This window comes from Motacilla alba, chromosome 1A, assembly GCF_015832195.1.
Source record: "Motacilla alba alba isolate MOTALB_02 chromosome 1A, Motacilla_alba_V1.0_pri, whole genome shotgun sequence".
Classification (NCBI taxonomy): Eukaryota; Metazoa; Chordata; class Aves; order Passeriformes; family Motacillidae; genus Motacilla; species Motacilla alba.
This window is the reverse complement of record NC_052031.1, coordinates 3,551,096-3,572,814: the sequence shown is the minus strand read 5'-3', so window position 1 is coordinate 3,572,814 and position 21,719 is coordinate 3,551,096. Positions and strand designations below refer to the sequence as shown.

The window sequence follows — 21,719 nt, the reverse complement described above, 5'->3', positions numbered from 1 at the left end:
CTGCTGATGTTTAATAAACCAGAAGCTGGGCTCATCTACATTTTACATGATCTGATTGGTAAAAGCAGGAAGTAAGAAAACCTTTCAAGTACATGATTTATGGAAAGATTATCACTAATCTTCTAAAAGATTAAAAGACTAAAAAGCACAGAACAAGAAGGACCAAATTCAGCTTTCACTCGCAGCAATGGGGGTCTGTTCTAACTCTGTTGCCTTTGGCAGATTTATGATGTTCAAAATAAGATAAACCTAAAATCAGAATTTAGCCTCTGCTTTTCAAACACAATCATTGGTTCAGGTCTGCTCAGTGAAGAATTTCTGCGCTGCACAAGAACCACATGAACTATTTGGAGGGTATTTTCAAATACATTTCTGCCATCTCTGCCTCCAAATAATCCAGCTAGTTACTGCCGTGCTGCACACTTGTACACCCCTATGAATGTTTTTAAATTGATCTCAATATATTAAAAGACAGGGCAGCCCTCAAGTGCACTGGAAATTCTCCCCTGCTTTTCACAAAGGAAGTTAAAGTGTTCACTCACTTTATTATTGGGGGAACAAAATACAAGAATGATTTTATGATGTAACACCCAGCAAGGTATGGAAATTTGGTCCAAATGACAGTAAGAAACAGTAATGGTCTGGTTTTTTGCTCTCCTGCCAGCAATTAAGTCTACATTTCTATGAAGAGCTAGTAAATTATACAAGCTACAAATCCCCTTTTCCCCCCTCTATCTCACACATGGATTTCTACACTAGAAGGGGAAAGTGTTAGAGGTGAAAGAATACAGGAATGTTTACCAGGATGCCACTTGAGTGCTGAGGAAAAATAGAGAGTAACAAAGGGCTAAGAACTGAAAGCAAACATTGTGAGACAGTGAAACAGAGCTCTCCCAGCAGAGGCATTTTTTTCAGTGATGCCCTCACAGCTCTGCTGTCCCCTGAGCAGCTCAGTCAGATGGCAAAAGGTTAAAAGCACTGAGGAAAACCTGAATCATCTGACCCAAAAATGGAAAAGAGGAGAGAGAAAAAATACACTGTGGTACGAGCTCAGTTTAATGTGATGCCCTCTTTAAATAGTGAAGGACTTTCCTCTCTTTTGACAAACACTTGGTGAAACACAGACTTTACGTGTGCAGACAACAAAACCATAATGGCAATTCATTTTCTTAGGGGTCAGAAACCTCAATTCTATTTCACACACTGTAGCAACAAAACATGAATCAGCTGGGTGAATTTTATACGTGGGGTTTGTGACAACTGTCCGGTTTTTCAGAACAATGTGGTTTTATCCCCGTGTTTAAAAATGACACACAGACTCAATGAAGACAGATTTCTCTGTGCTGTCTGAGGAGACATGGCACATGCCTCATGTAAAGAGCTGAGCAATAATGTATGTGGTTGAAAATACAACTGGTACTCCCTAAAGTGGTTTTTCATAGTCTTTAAACACCAGATCCTCAAGCATTTTCCTGTACATCAAAACAGCCAGATCTGTCTTCAGCATGTGGGGCAGCAACCCCAAGAAAGATTCCAAACAAGATAAAAAGATTTCATTTTTTTTTCAAGTAACTGTTTATCATACTGTCCAGGAAGTGCTGCAAAATCCTGAATAAAAGTGAGTTCTGATTATAAATCTGTCTTCTCTGGAATCACTCCAGCATCCCTAACCATCTGCAGGGAATAGGATAAAGCTCTCATATACACAAAACACCTTCTGGGAGACTCTGCACCCATACAACAGTGACTAGATATTGGTATGGATCAGGACTGGGTTTATCTTACTCAGCTACAGGTGCCAAAAAATTACAGGCTTACTTCAAACTACCTCCTTGAGCAGCTGTCAGAGAGAGGCAACTGACAATGGTGAATCTTGTTAAATTCCTTAGAAATAAAAAATTTACATGAACATCAGAGAGAGAAGCAGCTTTGCAGGTCAGCATGACAGGGAAGCAGACTTCTGAATTCCCTCAGGCAAAAGATACTTTCTCCAATTGGAACACAGAGTTTCCCAAAATGAAACCTTAGCACAAAAAAAAAAAATCTCAAACCTGTTGCTGTCAGCTTCTTGCTAATTAACTCAGAAATTACTGGCAGATTGGAGATGAAGGAAGGTAATGGAGTCACAAACTCACATAGATGGAACAAGTCAGGAACAAGACAGAAAAGGAGTAAAAAAAGTACAGAACACCTTTTAAACACTGTGTGTTTCACAAAACTTTGCCAGAACTAAACTAGAGAAAAAAAAGTGACAGAATTGCTGCTGGAATCCTGAATTCCACTCTTCTACAATCATCATCTTATAAATCAAAACCCTTTAGAAAAGATAATTAAGATTTGAATGATCTAAACCAAATAAATTTCAAAAACACAACCTTCTTCATTGAGAGTGAAGACAACTCAGTGCTGGTTTGAGTTATAGAAGAATTAAAACCATCCAGGGACCCACAAGAGATTGTGCACATCATGTATCTGATGCTGCCAACCCATCTTTGTACCACAAGTAAGTAATGGCAGAAATCTTTCAACTGCTACATTTGAATTCCATCACTCACTTCCTCTGGGCCCCCACCAAAAAAACTGTGGAAAAAAAAAAGCAAATTTCAAAAATTCCTTCTAGTTTGACTACACACAGGAACAGGGAAAATAAATGCATGCCTGTCTACCAGTTCATTCAACACAGGAGGGATTAGTCACTTTTCTGAGCACAATATTAGGATGTTTGTTGACTGTGGCCAGTCAAAGAGCGACGATTGAGAATGAAGCCATCAAATTCACTTCCCGGTCAAAAAGTCACAATCCAAAGAGAGATTTCTCAGAGGGAGGGTTAAACACAGGAACAGAGAAGAAACTGAGACTTGGAAGGTTCCTGTGGCTCGAGGTTTAATGGTCATGTAGTTCCTGCCGAGGAAAGGGAGTGTTCCTGCATGACACAGCCAGCAAACCATGCGGGACTCACATCCTGGTGAAGGGTGGCAGCTCCAGACACTTGACCTGGGAGGACAGCTTTATGCACAGGAATGTTGGCATCAGGAATGGAAAGCATGGGGAAAGGCATTTATTTCCAGGAAGGCATTAGGAGAATATTGCTCTTGCTGTGAGAGCGGTGTCTGGAAGCCCAACATGCCTCCCAAGGGATGAGCTGAGTAGGGCTTTGCCACAGTTCTTTTCAACCCCACGGACAATGCCCATCAGACGTGGGGCTGTCAGGAGGAAGGCACAGCTGAGCATCACCACCCAGGATGAGCACACTCACATTAACACCTCTCAGGCCCTGGATGACTCCCAGGGCAGCAATGAACTGAAGGGAATCTGTGTGCACCCCCTGTGCTGCAGGAGGATTCCCGGCCCGTCCTGGGCTCCCTGGCAAACCCGAATTGCTGCACTTCCCACCACCTCTGTCCACCCTGGCACTCACAGGGACAACTGCAAACTAGATCAGCTTCAGAAGCCATTCCTGTGCACAGTAATAATACTGGTCTAATTTACACATCCATTAGTGTGTCTTAAACGAATCTGAGGACAGCTTTGACTCATTTAGCAAAATCTGACTCACGCTTCTTGGGTATGGAAAAAACTATTTTGCAGACTTGACTCCTGCAGGCTCTGAACGCCTGAATCTCAGTTTGGTTTTATTAAACAACAGCCACATTATGAGACCTCAGCTTCCCTGTGCACCTTGAGCACTGGAGCAGAGCACAGGAGAAAACAGAAAGCACAAAGAGACACCTTTTGCTAAGGCAGGAGCTCACTGCACACACACTTTTTTGTGGAAGAAGATAAATACTTTTTTTTTTTAAGAAGAGGCATGTTTCATTTCAGTAGATACTTTTCACACCCAAAACCAGACTAAGAAGTAAGTCAATATTAGATGTTTGCTTAACCAGCTTAGCCTCGGGATAAAAAGGCCACGCTTTCCTATTATAAAAGTTTTGTAAGATTAAACTTCCTTTGATTTCTGAGGAACTACTTATCTATTGTATACCTGGATGGGATCCTGTGAAGTTATACTCCATGTACACAAGAACCACTAAACTTATTCAAACTAATTACACAATAGGAGAGTTTTCCTATTGTGTTTTGTTTATTTTTTCACTGGTGATCTCAGTAATCATCCGTGCTCTCCTCCAATGGGATTTACAAACTCAGCTTTCACACAGCGACTGTGCAAATACTGGAGCTCCAACAGCCAACAACAAAACCCAAACATATGAAGTATTTTTACTTCCAAATATATCCTTCCCCCGTGGATGGCACTCCATTTAAGAGTGGCTCAGCAAAATTATACAGATGATTATTTATGTCTGTATAAACATCAGATCCGTTCTAAGGAATACGCAAAGGCCACGACAATCTGAGCTGCTTCTGAGAATCCAGGTCACATTCATGTTTACTCTAAAAGCAGCAACAATTTAAGCAAAGACCGATTTCACTTGACATTATTTTTTTAGGAACTGCTAATTTGTGAATCATTGTAAACTCAGAGCCTCAAAATGCTTCATAATCTAGAGAACCTTCCAAGGAGGCAGATTCATTTATTGAAGAGACCTAAGAGGGAAAATACACTCAAGATCAGCCTGATCTGTCTCGAGTGCTGGATGGGTGGTTCTGCTGTGCCAGTGGGTTTGAGGGGTTTTACATCACATGCTGAGGAAGTCCAGAAAATGCCAACATCATTCAACCTTCAGCCTTGGAATGCAAGTTGGCCTCCTCCCAGCAATTCCATGACCCAAAGGCCAGAGTCCCATAGCTCCTGATGCAGCAGGCATGGCTGTGTGGATGGAGTGCAGCTACATGCTGCCCTCCAGACCCAAAGGCTTCTGCTGCTCCTCCAGGCTGTGCTTCCCCACTGACTGCTCTTGCTCTGCCCTACCAAAAGAGGTGGGAGGGAGATCCAGGTCCTGCACGGTTTTGATTTCCCCCAGGTAAGCCATTCAAAGAGAAAAAACACTGTGCAGCAATTTGATCAGGAAGAGTTGTTGTTCAAGAGTGGTGGATGGGGACTGTGAGGTTGCTACTAGCCAACTCACCTACCCCAACAGTGTCATGCATCAGGCAATCCCTCACACCAGCTCAGGAGCATTATTCCTAAAGGATTTTCTTCCACAGAAACACCTCCTCTCTTCTCACAAAATCATTTCTAGTAATTATTAAAATTACTCAACCATCTCTCGAAGTCACAAGCTGCAGACTAAAACCAGAGCCAGCCAAAAACCTCCCAAATACAACAATTCTGCACTGCAAAGCACCAACTGCGTGGAAATGTGCTGATTTCACCAAAAAGCTCTATAAAAGGCAACAAGATTGGCCAGCAGGCCAGTCTGTCCAGCTTCCTGCCAGGCTGCCTGCCAGCCCCAGGGTGGGTACTCCCAGCTCCCTAATTCAAAAAATAAAATCAGCTATGAGAAGGCTTCCAAGGGATGGGGATTTTGCTTCCTGTAGCTCTCTGATTAAAATAAATGTTGCACAGGTGTGCATGTGTGTGTGAGGAAGGCAGGGACAACTCTGCTATACACAGCAAGAATGGCTTCTCAACAACGGAAAAATTTAAGAAAAATTGTATTTTGAAAGACAGATGCCATTGCTAACGGCACAGGAGGGAGAGGATGAGACATCCCTGCATCAATCTGTGAGTGGGAAGACAATGGCAAAGAAATCCAAACAGCAAGACGATAAATCAGAGGTGGGGAATCCCTGTCTTATCCCTTCTGCAGCGTGCATGCTATTGTATTTAATTAAAATAAATTACAGCTCGCTTGTGTACAGCCTGCAGGGCTTTTAACAGCCCTGAACGGAAGCCCAGGGATGAGCAGCCACCCTTCAGGAGCTCACTCTCCGTGTCTCCAGACGCGGAACGCAGGTGCTCTGTCACAGCACAGTCACAGCAAGGCTGAGGGACTGAGGCAGAACAAAAAGCCCGAACAGTTCTGCTTTTACACCATCCACTTCCTCAGCTCTGTCCCTGGGATCCTTGCCAGGATGCTGGTAATGTTTTAAATGGAGAATGCAGAGCTGCCCAGCAGTGTGGCAGCTGCTTCTGAGCAGGGATGTTTCACTGGAGAGGGGCTTCTTCTAACAGCAGTGATTTAACACTCTACAAACTAAATTTCTGCAACACTTGGCTGAGCAGGATCGATGCACTCTCCTGGTTAACCACTGCATCCACACCCTCTAATTCCTGCTTGAATTCACTCCACGTATTTGCAGCAGCAGCACCTGAGGACAAGAACGACTCCCTGCACTGAGGTTCAAACTCACTGTGCCCCAGTTTGGCACATCAGTCCTGCACTTCTGAGGACCAGCAGGTGAGGAGGTGCTCAGGTACTGAAGTGCTGTGCCACACACCTGAGGATGCTGCAGAGAACACTGCAGTGCTTTTGGGGGGTACAAACCGAGTTTGCAGCATCACCCAGGTCAGCCACCCATACACAGTGCTCCAGGCTCCGGCTGACTTCTGTGGAAGATCAGCCTGTGAAGCTCTGTTACACCAGGAGCCTGGAAACTCTAAGCTGCTGAATACAATGAAGAAGGAAACACCTCTGGACTGACCGTGTCCCTAAGAGAATTAGAGACACAATGTACCCGACAGGGCTCTGGATTTAGAGCTGCTCAGTGGATGCTCAGACAGCAGAAAGGAGCAGTTAAATCTGACCTTGAGCAGCTGCAGAATATCAGCTGATCCACAGCATTTGGGAAAAAAAGAAATTTCTATTTATTCTTGTCCTTAGGAAAGCATAAGTGAGGAGGAAATGGATTTTAAGTAAGCTCGGAGAAGTCCATGATAATACTAATTCAAGATTTTGAAGTGCTTTACCAACAGCAAGTAAAACACACAGATCTCTGACAGGAGAAATGAAGCAGGAAAATGCAAAGCAGCTTGTCCAAGCTTATGCAACAGATGAGAAGCACAAACAACACACAGATCTCCAGGCTCCATCTCTGTGTCCTACCATTCTTTCATTTTAAAAACCTAAATCCATTTTGCAATCCAGCAAGGTTTTCCACACAGATTTAAGTGTTAATTCTGGGCTGCTTAGACTTTTCTTTTTCCTGATGTGGTATCTCACCCATTATCTCCTCCTCTGTACATATACAATATAAAAGGAATTAGTATTTCAGAGCCAAAGAAACAGGAAAAAAGAAGAAAGTCCTAAATTTTTTATCTAAAGACAAATTTCTTTTCATATGGGCACACTGAATACAGATTTGAAGCAGCACTCCATCCTATGAAGAGAGAAAACATTGCTTGGAAACTACGAAAACTGAAATTGCTAAGATGCTACTAAATATATATATTTATGATGCTTCTATTTCCTGCACTAATATAATGTATAATGCATTTCATGTATTATCTGTTCAGCTGCAGATACACTTCACTGCAGGCAGAGACGAGGCAATTCTCCAAAACACTGACAAATCACCCTTTGCCCCATGAAGTGCAGTGAGCAGCACAGATCACTCCAGCACACTGCTCATGGGGCACAAGGACTGCTCCTACAAAAGACACATGAAAGGTTCTCACTGTCCATGCTGGTGCCAGAGTTTTCTCTGTGGAGCCACCTCACCACAGAGAAAAAAACACAAAAAGGAAATCTAAGAACTCATCTTAGCAAGCTCCTCTTTTTTTTTTGCAGAGCACACATTAAACTTACAGGTACTTTCACATCTGACAGAAATTAAAAGCTATCTTTTAAAACCAACTTGGGTTTTTATGTTTCTAAGTCATCTAGAAGAGAGCACTGTCAAATGGAGAGTTTCTCTTTGAATACCCACTGCCTGTGTGGATGGCTACTCCCCTCACTGACCCCTTCAGGGTTTGTCTCCTTTGATGCCATCCACGCCCATGGACCTTCTCAGAAGAAAAGGGACCCGTAAAGAGGAAAATGGCTCTCTTTACCCTTGCTGTCTGCAGTTTTCTTTTCAAACCCTCCTCATTCAGAGTAAAAGAGAATATGCTCTCAGATACCTACTTGCTCAGAGATGAGGCAGGAGCGAGCTCATCCTGAGGTCAGGTATTGGGCATTTACTGATGAAGAGATAAAATATTAATATTTATTGTTGTGCCTGAGATCTGAAGCAGCCCTGGTGCCCTCACTTTCACAGATACAAGTGACAAACATGACTGACAAAGCCACTTTGTGGAAGGTACATGAGTTTGCAAAATGCTTCCTCAGCCACTAAAGAGCTTCTGATCATCTGGCCCCTTTTACGACCAGCCTCACACAACCAACCAACAATTCAAACAGGGCCATGACAGAAAATACTTCTACCAACCCTAAATATGTCTGTGTGCATGGTACAAGTGCTTTTTTCTCTAAGACATGAACTGAAATCAATACAGTGCCATGACACAGAGTACTCTTGCCAAGAACCTACGGGGCAGATGGAATTTTGGAGTCCATCTTTAAAGTGCAGAGGTTGTTCTCTATTGTGACTGCAACAAAAGTTATTTGGGATCATTTTAAAGGACATCATTGAAAAAAATGAAGGTCTATGCCTGGCAGTAAAAGCACCTGATGAAAATGCACAGTTAAAATGGAATTATCTCTGTTTGGCTGGTAAGGCCTGTAGGAATACAAGGCTCCCTTTTCCAAAACAAATGTAAGAGATTGAATCTAATTTTATACATTAATCTGCTCTAAACCTTGGGGAAGCTGCAAAGCTTTGCTTCCTTTTCTGAGGCAGGAGAGAGAACCAAGAACCCCAGATCACAAAGCCCGATTATTTTAAGGAAATGTTTATGTGAATAACACCAGAACTTACTGCTGTCCTCAGCATGAAACCAAAAGGATGATTCAAGTATCATAAAAAGGCTTGGATTTGAAAGGATTTGAAAGATCATCTTGTTCCAACCCCCTCCCATGGGCAGGGAGACCTTCCACTATCCCGGGTTTCTCCAAGTCCCATCCAGCCTGGCCTTGGACATTTCCAGGGATGGAGCAGACACAGCTTCTCTGGGCAACCACAGAGTTTGCAACCATGTCTGATGTTCAACTAGGAAAACATCACAGAAAGAAACCAGCAGTAATTCACAGAGATTCACACTTTAGGTCAAGGGATACCATCTCTCCTTGAATCCCTCTCTAACCTGCTGGTTATTTCCCTGGAACTCCAGATGTCCAGAGTTTTGACCAAAACCACATCTCCTTTTTCTTTACACATGTGATGTTCTAGACGAGCTAGTTAATACAGAAAACTCCTCACGTACTCCTGGCTGAATTACCTCCTTCCTGCTCCCAGTAAGCAATAACCCATTTAAACAGTCTTTTTTCAAGGTGCCAGGAAGCCACAAGGGGTTAGATAATGCATGACTACCCCACAGAGACTGACAGACCAGGTATCACGACTTAACCACACTCACATACCTGACAACTTATTAAATCAATCTCTATCCCCAGGACTGCACCCCCACCACCCCAGGTGCAAATGGAAGAGGAAATTAAGGAAGTCTTGATTAATTTCATTGGTATTTTGACATGAATTTTGAGACAGACCTTTTTTTAAAATGCAATGTTCCACCACACCATGACAAGTCTCTTATTCTGTATCTGGCTCAGCATTCCTCAATACAATTTAGTACCTCTAACAGAAAACTCACTGTAAATTAGCAAGAAATGAACAGGGAACACTGGACAACTGCAGTTTCACAAGAACAAATGTTGGCAACTTCATTATCACTTCCAGCACTGACCCATGTATTGCAGGGAAAAAGCTGACCTGGTTAAGGACTTTTCCATTTCTATCTATGATCTCTCAGAGAATGTGCTAAGGAAACGGCTGTCCTACTGAATCATCTCAAGAATTTAACAGCCAAGATGATTTATTACCATAAAATAGGACTTGGAAACAAAGATATTTGAGGAGACTCAATAGCTATTAAATCATTGTGGAAAACATGATGCTAAAGGAATTGCAGATGCCTGACACATGTTCTACCGTTTTTTTCTCTTTTTTTTTAATATTGAGAGTCTATATAAAGCAACTCTGCAGAATTACTTAAAAACTTTTCTGACAGAAGAAATTAAAAATAAAGATACAGGTATAAATTTAAACGGCATCCATAAAAGTACAAAACAATTTTAACTAAAACACCCCACAAAGGCTGTCGGAAAAACTGGAGTCACCAATAATTTCAAAACCTATGCATTAAAAATACACTTCTCGCTTAGTAAACAAGCTGAGACGCATTTTGCAGAGTTATAGAAATTTTAGAGTTGAGTCAATACATAGAAAACCTCACATCATCTTATAATGAGTCCACTTGTTAGCTGGTGTGAAACCAGAGTCAGTAAAAGCACCTTGGGTTTTGTTATTACAGCTGCAGGGTAGATGTTGTTATCACACAGAACACGCTCTGGTCAAGACAGTTGGAAGCAGCTCTCTTTAAAATGCACTATTGAATATTACAACTGAATCACAAAGATGGTCTGTAAGGCTTGCTATGCAAAATACCACTGAAGAACATGCTGCTCTATTGACCAAAATGGAAAAACTCTTGTGCTAAACCTTCCACTAGACCAGGCTGCTCCATGCCCCACCAAACCAAGAACTCTTACAGTAACCAAGTGAAAATTTTAAATGTATTCCAAAATACAACATCTCCAAAGTAAGGTCCAAAGTTTTCTTACACCAGCTGATATTACAGACAATACTAACAACTTCTTGAGGCCAAAATCCCTTCCCAGCCCTTCCTGCCTTCAAACCTCTCTTCTTCACATCCCTGGATCACCACAGCTACAACAGCAATCATGAAGACACAACCTAGCCTTGACCTCCTTCGTGCCTTGACACAGTGATGACAAAGGCAAAGATCCATCTTGTGTCCCCCCTCCATTGAGCTCAAAACCAGGGAACCCAGACAGTTCTACAAACTGCACCCACAAACAAGGAAATGAGGAAAACTAACGGCCTTTATGATTAAATGGCTGTCTTATAGAAAAGCTGACCAACAGACTTACAAAATAGGAAAACGAGCACTCCTCTTTGACTTAATTTTGCATCGTCCTGGTTCACTTGTGCAACTCAGCCACTGTTTCTTTTTCTGCAACACAACAAAGAAAACAAATTCTGTTAAAAAAATTATTTGCTTGAACTGACGTTTCTCATTACATTGTTAAGTAATGCTTCAAGCTTACTGCTTGCTTTTAGTTAACACTGGAAAATATTTCCATCCTTCTTGACTGTTTCTCTGATTTTGATTGCCAGACTATTCCTGAAACTGCCCTATCAAGATGAACCTTGGAGACTCTGCTTGGTGATTTGAGCATAACACAGACAAACTAGAAATAAATTCCAAAACCTACTGCAGAGTTGACCAAAGAAATTCCTTGTAGCCACAGATAAAGCGAACAAACATTTTTTAAAAAGGATTTTATTGCTCAAATATATCTTTGTGGTGTCTTCTTAGATCTGTGAGTGCTCCTTGCTGGCCACCAGCACCTAATTCAGAGAGGTGATGACTTGCTCTTGGTTTGGGGTCATCCCTGGTACCCCTGTGTTCCAGGCACCCCAAGACACTTCAGTGGGAGCTGAATATCAGAAGGGTTATTCCTTACATCCTGCTCTGTGCTTTGGACCCAAATTTATAGAAATAGAAAAATTATATCCATACCTTACTGGGAATTGAAGCAAAAGAAGAGCAAGCAACCAGAAAAAACAAACAGAAAAATCTAACTAGAGTTATGAGAGTATTGTCCTGAAAAGGAATGCTCTGATGCTACATTCTCTATTTAACCACATAATTAGTAAACTTCCAGCAGAAGTAGCAAAAAAGAATTCCTCATTCCCTTACTAGGCTAAGTAGCGACCTGGAAGAACTGCTCAAACCTCCATGAAGAAGAACTGGATTGCTCCAGATAATGGAATAACTAAATAACTGGGGACAGAGTGGAAAATGAAGCCCAGAACATCTCATCGCTCAAGGTCAGGGCAGTTCTTGTTCTGCTGAAAATGGTAATTTGCAGGGAAAGGGAAAAAAAAAAAGTATTTGCAAAAAAAAAAAAAAAAAAAAAAAAAAAAAAAAAAAAAAAAAAAGAGAGATTGAGAGAGAGAGAGAGAGAGACATGGAAAGAGAAGGACACCAGTCAGACAGTCAGAAAGAATCCTGACTCTGGCTAAAGTTTGCTGCCAGGAAGGAATAACAAAGCAACGAGTAAATGCCAGCATGGATTTGTCAAACTGCTTCCCTTCCTTTTCCAAGAAGTTAGAAAGCCCCAGGATACAGAAATAATTCAGTGATCACCAGGATCACCTGAGCATGGACACTTTCATGCCATGTCATTCTCCCAAAATAATGAAGGATCATGGATTTGGAGAATAAAACTTAATTTTTCTCAAGTGATCACCAGGCCTTAGCACATGGCATCCAACCTTCAGCACCAGCAGAAGCCCAACACACACAGAAAGAAGCTGAGTATCTCATTAACTCCTCAGACAACTATGCACAATAAGTGTTTTCTTAATCTTAAATTCTAAAATCTCAATATGAAATAAATACATGTATCATTAGGGGGTATGAAATCATCAACTCATTTATAAGGGGCACAGTCAAACTTGAAGCTATTTAATTTAGCAGAACAATAGAGCTTTACGAAGTGTGTTTTCCACTAATGACCTGGACACTCTTTTTGTTATTTCTGCCTCTAAAATGCACAGCCAATATTTGTGGCTTTAAAAAAAAAAAAGGGCATTTCTTTCTTAAAATGTTGTTGAGCAGGAAAAAAAAACAATCAAAAAAATTAAACTCAGAGTACAATCAAATATACAAAGGAAAACCACACAAGTACAGATTTCATCATACTCCTCCAGATTTTAAATAGATCAACATATTTTGGAGATGGGTGTGATTTTATGCGAGCTGTGCCCCTTTAAAATTGGCAACTACATTTAATTCAGTGCTGCCTTATTCCAAGTTCCAAACTCCAGTTGAAAATAGACCTCACAATGGAATCCTACAGCTGAATATACTCTGGGAGAAAATGAATACTTTAATTTATTCCAAATTCATTTGCATGACAGTATATCATTAGTATATACAAAAAAAATATGTATTATACCAACAGAGGAAAAATTTTGTGCAAACAGTGAAAGAAACTCACATCCCACCAGTGAGATGGGCCTGAAACTTGAAGCAACAAAGCTGTTTTATTTCTCTAAGAAACAAACACATAAAAAATACCAAAAAGAGCTGTTGATAGTCTAGATTGTCATTTTAAAAAATACCGTATGACCTTAAAAAAACCCACAAAGCAAATGTGATTTCCCACACGCCAGGTATCTCCTAAATAGCTGAAAAGAGCCACATGGACAATCAAGTGCTGACTAAAAATAACTGATGTAACACAGCTCACCTACAAAGCAAGTTTTCCTACCTCACTGATTAACCAGTTGAAGAGGAAAGAAAACATGCATGCACTTTGTAACTCCATCAACCTTGTTGTCCTGGAAACAACTCTTCTACAAGAGAAGTACTTAACTGCCAAAACATCTTCTGCTACTACTTTTTGGGTTTTTTTTCTTCCCCTACTTCCCTCTCTGCTGTGCTCTCAATGTTTGAGAAGCAGCCAGCACCAAACCTAACCCATCAAATGGTACAGAAATTGGATCTCCTGCTCTTAAAAGGAAATACATAATTCCACTTGAGTGCGCAGCACGTAGGGAACACCAGGTTTGCACAAAGGCTATGGAACAGACTGCGTCACTTTCTTGTTGCTGCTGTTGTTAAAATCTCCTATTAACTGAACCTTTCATTGTAGGAAATGGCCTCGAGTTGTGCCAGGGGAGGTTAACATTAGATATCAGAAAGAATTTGTTCAAGGGAAGAGTGGTCAAGCACTGGAACAGGCTGCCCAAGGCAGTCGTGGAGACATTATCCCATAAGGGTTCAATATAGCAATTGAGGACATTGTGTGGTGGTCAACATGAGGGTGCTGGTAAGCTGGTGGTTGGATTTAAGTGACCTTAAAGGTCTTTTTCAACCCAAAGAACTCCACGATTCCGTATAAACCAGCAAACCTACAGGGTGAACTCGGCCTTCCTTATTCACGTGCCCAACTACCTTGGGGTGGAAGTCCTTTCTCTCCCACTCTGTGGGAGTGCAACGAGGTCATAAACCACAAAAAAAAATTATCTTTTTTAGGTTTTATGGTTACTGTCTGTGTTTAGAAGGGAACAGTACTTTCAAACCCAAGTCTTGGCAATTTCTGCCACATTGCTGGCCACAAATTCAAAAAATGCTTCCGTGTCCCAGTACTGGAAACATTTGTGCTCTCCCTTTCTGGGTTCAGAATCCTCTTTTGAAACAGGTCTGTGCTTTTACTAGAAGAGAAAACTTAATTTTAACCTCTGTATGAAATGAAAACTAAGTTTAGAAATTAGATTTATCTAGGAAACAGCAGGTTTGTTTCACACCACAACTTTACTGTCCACATCTCTCCACACATTGCTCTTCTTGCTAGGCAGCCTGCTTGGGTCAGACGCAGCACATTGGCCTTACCTAAATTGTCCAATCCACTGCATTAAATATACTTATTTAAACACTTGCAAATCCCTTATTTCTAAACTACCAGTGCTTTAAAAAACTTGGGATGCAAGCCTCTCAGTCAGCCTGCCCACACCTGTTTTTCCAGTGAAATGCCAGAGTCTGCACTGGTCTCAGATGGGAAAAATCACAATTCACTGTTTCCAAATGAAACCTGTTAATTACCAAAATTATTCCCACAGCAAGTCCGAAGGGATTTTGTTTCCTTCAGAAGATCCATGATTAAACACAGTTACACTCAGCAGTTTTATTCCGTGTGGCATCTCCGATTTATCATCTTCACTAAGGAGACCTGCGTTTTCCCTCTACTTCCTCCAATTTCCAATGTATTCACAAGGGTTTTTTCATGTTCATTAGCAATGCTGGTTATCCATCTTTCTGTACTTTAGATTTTCACATAAACCCTACCTAATTGTTACCCAGAGAAGCTGTGGCTGCCCCAGCCCTGGAAGTGCTCAAGGCAAGGCTGGACAGGGCTTGGAGCAAGCTGGGATGGTAGAAGATGTCCCTGCCCATGGCAGGGGGGTGGATCAAGATGGTCTTTAAGGTCTTTTCCAACCAAACCATTCTGTGCTTCTAATGTGCTTTTACATTGATTTTAAACTGTATCCTTGTATCTGCTTTTCCAATGACTTATCTTTAATATATTAGTGCGACTCACAGCTTTGTTTTTCCTTTTCTCCTGTGATTTTATTCTAGACATTGTAAACCTTCAATCTCTGTGCATCCCTTGTATTTCTTTTAAGCATCTTCTGGAGAGATCACAGAATCATAAATGGACTGAGTTGGAAGGGACCTCCAAGATCCTCTAGTTCTCACCCCTGCCATGGGGAGGGACACTTTCCACTAGACCAGGACCTTCCCTTAGATCAGGTCACATGTTTAGCTGGCAAAATTAGCTGAAATCCCAATTAATCAGGATCTGGAGTCGCTACCAATAAACAAGTACCACTAAGAGATCCAAAATCCCAACCTCACAGTCTTGAGCTGCCTCTGCAAAACGCCACAGTTAGGGATTAAAATTTCTCATCTCCACTACAGACCCAGCTGCTTCAGCAGCATTTTACTGCACAGGCTCAATAAACATTCCATGTGTCATCAAGCAGGCAGTGAACATCCACAGAAGTCTGTCTTAACACGTCAAAGATTCAGGGATTTTCAGCATCCCATCCCTCGTACCATGCATGAGAAAACCCAACAGCAGAGACAGAGAGGAGGGAGGTATTTGGAAACTTGGTACATACGAGCAAATTGAAAATTATGAAAATTGTGGTGCCTTACAGTAGCGGCGCTGTTACACGCGTTACAAACACTGAATTTTGTCAAACTATTTCCAGTAAATGCATTTTTTTCCCCACCTCAGCACTAGAAATTCCCAATGCATAGTACAAATCGTTATGTTCTGCACTTTCTAGCTCAAATGAGGACCAGGTTTTACCAGCCAGCTTTTAGATTTGTTTAGACCCTCCCTCTCTGGTACAGAAGCACACTGAGCTCAGGCTGGAAAAACTTATCTTATACTGATTTTCTCCTTATTTCAGGCAAAAATTCCAAACCATAGCAAAGCTTTTGCCTTCTGCTGCCACTGAATACCAGTTGCTGCGCAAGTAAAAGAGAAAAAGGCTGCAGTTATTTTAAAACAGCTACTTTTCTCTACTTAAGTATTTAGTTTTCAGTAGTTGACTATGTTATGGGTGGGAAATTACTGCCCAAAGTGATGCAAACACCAATAGCCCTGAGTAGGGCAGTAGCAACAAGTGAATGAAAAAAACTTGCAGGGTAATTTAAAAAAAACAGTATAGAGGGCTGAACAGCATTATTAACTGGTGAGAAAAACCCATAAAACAAACACAACAGAACAACACCCTCTGATGATTCTTTTTAGTCTCAGGCAGTATTGCTACAAAATACCTAATCAAGGTGACACAAAGAACTTCTAAACCATTTATTAATTACTTGAGGCTATTTTTCATTTTACTGCTTCACTGCAATTTCCATTAGCACGGGAAATTGTACCATTTTTTTCCAAAGAGATATTTCCAGTGAAGTCAGTGTGGATTCAACAAGACCAGGACCATCATATAAATAGAAATCAGAAAATAGTATTTCCATAAGAAACCGCTCAGATTTATTGGATTAACAGGCACTTACAAGTGACTCACGCTGACACAGCCTATAGTAATCCAATCTATTTGAGATAAGAATAAATTCAAAGGAAACCTTAAATTTAGAAAAATCACCTCTGTGTCTGCACACATAGTTGGCTTTATTACACGAAATCACATTAAGTGTTCCCTCCAAATGGGAGGACAAATAAATTAAAAGCTAAATTCTAGCTATTTTTTCTTCCATGAGTGCAGCATGTCCTTAACAGCAGTAGCCGCCACACTGAGCATAATTAGGGAGGGATAAGAGAGCCCTGTGTGGAAATGCCTTGTGGAACACAGCAGTTTTCCTGTCCTACAATCCCACAGGAATAGGCTGTGCTAGAGGAGTGAGAAGAAGAGCCATGAAGCCATTTCACTTTGTCTCAGGAGAATTAAGGCAGGTTGTTAAACCTGCAGTGGCAACCACCATTTTTCCTGCACGTACACTGATTTTCCTTTCTGTCTGGGATTTCTTGGGGAACTCTGACTTTCCTCTAGGGGATGTTACTAAATCCTAACAAACACTGAGGTGTTCTGGCTCAGCACACTGAAGCATCAGTGCTTTCCTGAAACCCTGAAGGATGCATTCACAGCTCTCACACCTCCTTTAAAACATGGCAGCAAGCAGGGAGCTGGGATGGAGCTTATTTCTATAAATACTCCTCCGCAGCAATAAAATAATTTTTACCTCTTGATATTGCCATGAATAGCAACAGTCTGGGGAAAAAAAAAAAAGTATTATTAAATATTACAGAGTCACAGAATGGCTTGGGTTGGAAAGGACTTTCAAGAATATTTAGTTCAGACTCCCTGCAAAGGACAAGGACACCTTTCACTATCCCAGGTTGCTCCAAGCCCTGTCCAACCTGGCCTTGGGTTCTTCCAAGGATGGAATACCCACAGCTAATTTGGGAAACCGGTGCCAGGGCCTCAGCACCATTAGAGGGAAGAGTTTCTTCCTAATATCCCATCTAAACCTGCTTTCTTTTCATATGTAAAGAAAAAAAAGCCAATATAAGGAAAGGTGACACTGGCCAGAGCAAGGGGTCATGCACTGAGGACAGCACTTTTATCTTTATCACCAATTACTCTAAGATATAATTAAATACCACCTGTGTGTAAGGATATTTGAAAGCCACGGGACAGCTGAAAGCCACGTATGCTCTGCCATCCATAAAGCAAAGACACTTCTCTGTATGCAGCGATGTAAATCACTGAGCACACAGATGAAAACTCATTTGTAAGAACCAGCTGCACACTACTGAGGCCAACAAAATCTTATCAAACGCAGACTTCAAGGCTGAAGTGACTTATTTAGAGAACTGCTGTGCTGCTCTCACCTGCAGTACCCAGTTAAGTTAGATCAAGGACAACAGCACACACCAACTACCATCATAAGCAGGAGGCTTTAATTTTTCATGCACACTTTCCTTCAGGCATACACACCCACCCTCATCAAATTCCCATTAATGGCCGTTCTAGAATCCTGAAAAGCAGTATGTTATAGCCTTGGGCTAACTAAATTAGAGCGAGCTATGCTGAAGCTGCAATCACAGTGCAGACCTGCTGTATGACTTTTACCACAATAAAGATACTCCCTCAGAGAGTCTCTTCACAGTGTAATGCTTTCAAAAAAACCTCACCATAGCCAGCACCTCCTGTGAATTTGGTCATGACAGCCTGGGGCCTTGCCCAAAGACACTCAGAAAAAAAGATCAAAAATTAACCAGTAGTCAAAAAACATTGATTATACCCAAGATTTTTAATGTGCTTCAAGTGGGGATGTGGATCTTGGCTTGAAGGACTGCAGAACAGATGAGAACTCAAATGGCAAAGTGCAAGGGGACAAGGCACAATTTGTTCTGATTGAAAGACAAGGTTAAAAAATCTCATTTTCTGTCACAATGAATTGGGTTTTCAAAGTGAGACCTCCCTGCCCTTGTGCTTTTTTCAGATTTGATTTTCAGAGAAATTCTGGCCTTTACATTACAGTAAAATGCTGTAAAATTTTCAAATAGCTAGATTTTGTGCTAACCCTAATTCATAATCATTCTGGCCTTGCAACCGTGGTGTGAAATTCACTGAGCTAGACAGCTGGGAAGGGGGGGGTGTGAAGAGTGGGGGTGGTGTTGTGTTTTTTTATTATTATTGCACTTCTGGTGCTCAACCCTTCTACTCCATACCAAATCCATATTCAGAAGTCTGTGAGCATGAAGATGCTTTTACATACAAGGATTTGGTCAGGCTCTAAAAGCATCTGCACCTTCGTTTGCAATGAATGAATGTCCCTTCAAATTTACTTGGGTGACCAAAATATGTGTTTCTAGCCTGTAGTCCTGACTTATGTAAAAGTGGTGCTGCTCAGAAAATTGTTTTGTCCATGTAATGCTCTCCAAACTAATTTTTACCCCTTCAAAACCCTCTAAAGGACACCTACTGAGAAAGGCTTTCCAATGAAACCTGAAGAAAACTGCCTGAGCTCACAGTGCTGGTACAGAACTAAACCTTAAATGAAGTTCTAGGAAAGAACCACCAGCTTTTCACGTAAACTTGTGGTGAGTTTTCACTGAAGCCCTCAACCCTGCCAACCCATGGCTAAATGTCACACTTCATTTCCTATCCTAAATCAGCCATAACAGGAAGACGGTTTTGCTCTGTCATTTTCAGACCTCATTAAAACCCAGCACTAAATGTAATTCTGGATAGTGGAACTTGGCTGTGGACTGAAAAAAAAAATCCCCAACATTTAGACAATCTAAGAAATTCAGCCTTTTTTTTTTTCTGTACCAGAATGGGCCTTGGGTACAGCTCTTCACCAAAGACGTGGTTTTATTTTTCCACATGCTCTTGATACATGCGGGATCAACATCATGAGGTGAGCAAATTTAAACACAATTACTTAGGTTGGAAAACCCTTTTAAGATCAGAGTCCAACCATTTACTCAGCACTGCCATGGCCATCATTAAACCATGTCCCCAAGTGCCACATCTTTTAAATCCCTCCAGGAACAGCAACTCCACCACTGCCATGGGCAGCGACAGGGTCTGACAACCCTTATGGTAAAGAAATTTTTATTAAAATCCACACTGAGCCTCTCCTGGTGCAACTTGAGGCCATTTCCTCCTGTCCTACCACCAGGAAAAGACAAGCACAACCTACCTACAGCTGCTTTGTAACACCATCACATCAGAAAGTCAAACTCTCGCTCAATTTCTTACGCAACTATCAGTCAACTCTTACTTATTTCCCCCACCAAAAAATCTTCTATTCTTAACAATTCTTTAAAGGCCACTTAAGGCACACCAAGAACTAAGAAAAGCAACACTGGGCTGCTTCATGGATCATCTCCCAAGGTATCACACTCAAAAGCACAAAACATCACTGTATTTCTGCCTCTGAAATAATCTCTTTAGGCAGCTACAAGTTGTCTCAGTGAGAAAACATTATCTTGTGCATGTCCTATTAAAAAAAAATTAATCTGTTCAACACCTGATGATTCACTCACCCACATGTTAGAAGTCCACACAAAAATGACTCATTCTGTCCGTAAGAATATTCACCTGGGATAACAAAGTCCTCTCATCTTTTCCAGAGCTGGTAACTGCTTTTTCTTGCAAAGGATGGAGGCTTCCCCATGAGAGCAATGGGTGACATGAAGGGGAAACAGACATGGGACTGGGCCCTGAAAATTTTATAAACCATCTATATAATAATAATAATAATGAAAAGACTTGAGAGTTAAGTTTGTGGATAACTGAAGAATCAGCAGAGGAAACAGAAAATACAGTGAGACAGCAGCTGAAGGCAACAACTGATTTTAATCCTGACAACTGATTTTAATCCAACAACTGATTTTAATCCTAAAAACTGATTTTAATCCTAAAAACTGATTTTAATCCTAAAAACTCAACGTCACCCAGATTTGAAGGAGGTCAGGCTACTCCTCTGTGACCTGGACACTTTCTCCCAGGAAAGGGCTCGGCAGCAGCCGTACTGAATCATCCTGGTAGGGACAGCCAGTGCAGGGCAAATCCACACGAAGGGCTTGGCTGATGACATCAGATTTGTTGTGTTCGTGCAACAAATCAAGCGGAGTTCTAGGCTAGAACTTCATGTCCAGTTCTGATACCCACGCTGCGGAGACGCCAAGGGACTGGCAAGCGTTCAGGGAAGAGTTTGGAAAATAGTGGGGCTGGCTGGGATACAGACTCTGTGAGGCCAGGCCAAACGTCTCCTGCATTAGGGAGATGAGTCCCTGACCTTGTTTTCATAGGTACTTTGTGAATGTGACAAGTAACAAACAGCTCTTCGATCCTTGGAGAAAAAGGCACAGCAAGATATTGCAGCTGGAAGGGAAACAAGCTTGAATTGGAAGTAACTTCTTGCTTTTTTAGCAACAGCAGTGCTAAATATTTAACATTCATTGGTGTTTTAGGATGGCAGAGCTTCCGACAGCACTCCAAGATGCACTTCTGAGGAAAAGTTCTTATCTTCTTTCACAGAGAACCACACAGGCTTGATACAGAGACATGAATCTAAAAATTCCATGGAATCACAGAATAATTTGAGATGTAAGGGACCCCGAAGACCATTCAATCTCAACCCTCTGCCACGGGCAGGGACACCTTTCATTATCTCAGGTTGCTCCAATCCCCATCCAACCTGGTCTTGAAAAATTCCAGGGGTGAGGCAGCCAGAGTTTCTCTGGGCAACCTCTACCAGGGCCTCCCTATCCTCCTAGCCCAGAATTTCTGCCTAATACCCAGTCTAAATCTACTCTCCTTCAGCTTTAATCCATTCCCTTGTCCTAACACTGCTCGCCTTTTACTAAAAAATAAAAACCCTGAAGCTAGTATTGAAGTTAATTTTCATGTTTAATTTTATTGTTACTGCTATGTAATGCTGTCTGAAGATCAACTGTGCTCCTTGGCCTTGAAAAAAGCATTTTATACATTGTTTTCCTCCTTGGTAAATTTATCTGCAAAAATACAGGCATGGAAAATACCTGATTTGTTATTTGTCTTGCACCTCA

At 41.4% G+C, this 21,719-nt stretch overlaps 1 long non-coding RNA gene across 16 annotated transcripts in view; it reads right to left on the bottom strand.

Moving 5' to 3' along the window:
- Positions 1–21,719, bottom strand: part of LOC119708566 — a 119,252-nt gene that overhangs the window by 49,690 nt on the left and 47,843 nt on the right. For 13 of the 16 annotated variants that reach the window (XR_005259108.1, XR_005259116.1, XR_005259117.1 and 10 more), the window contains exon 4: positions 10,959–11,041. This is a non-coding gene — a long non-coding RNA (uncharacterized LOC119708566). Of the gene's footprint in view, positions 1–9,365; positions 11,042–21,719 lie in introns of those variants that run through there. The other 3 variants (XR_005259105.1, XR_005259118.1, XR_005259119.1) reach the window with 1 other exon arrangement.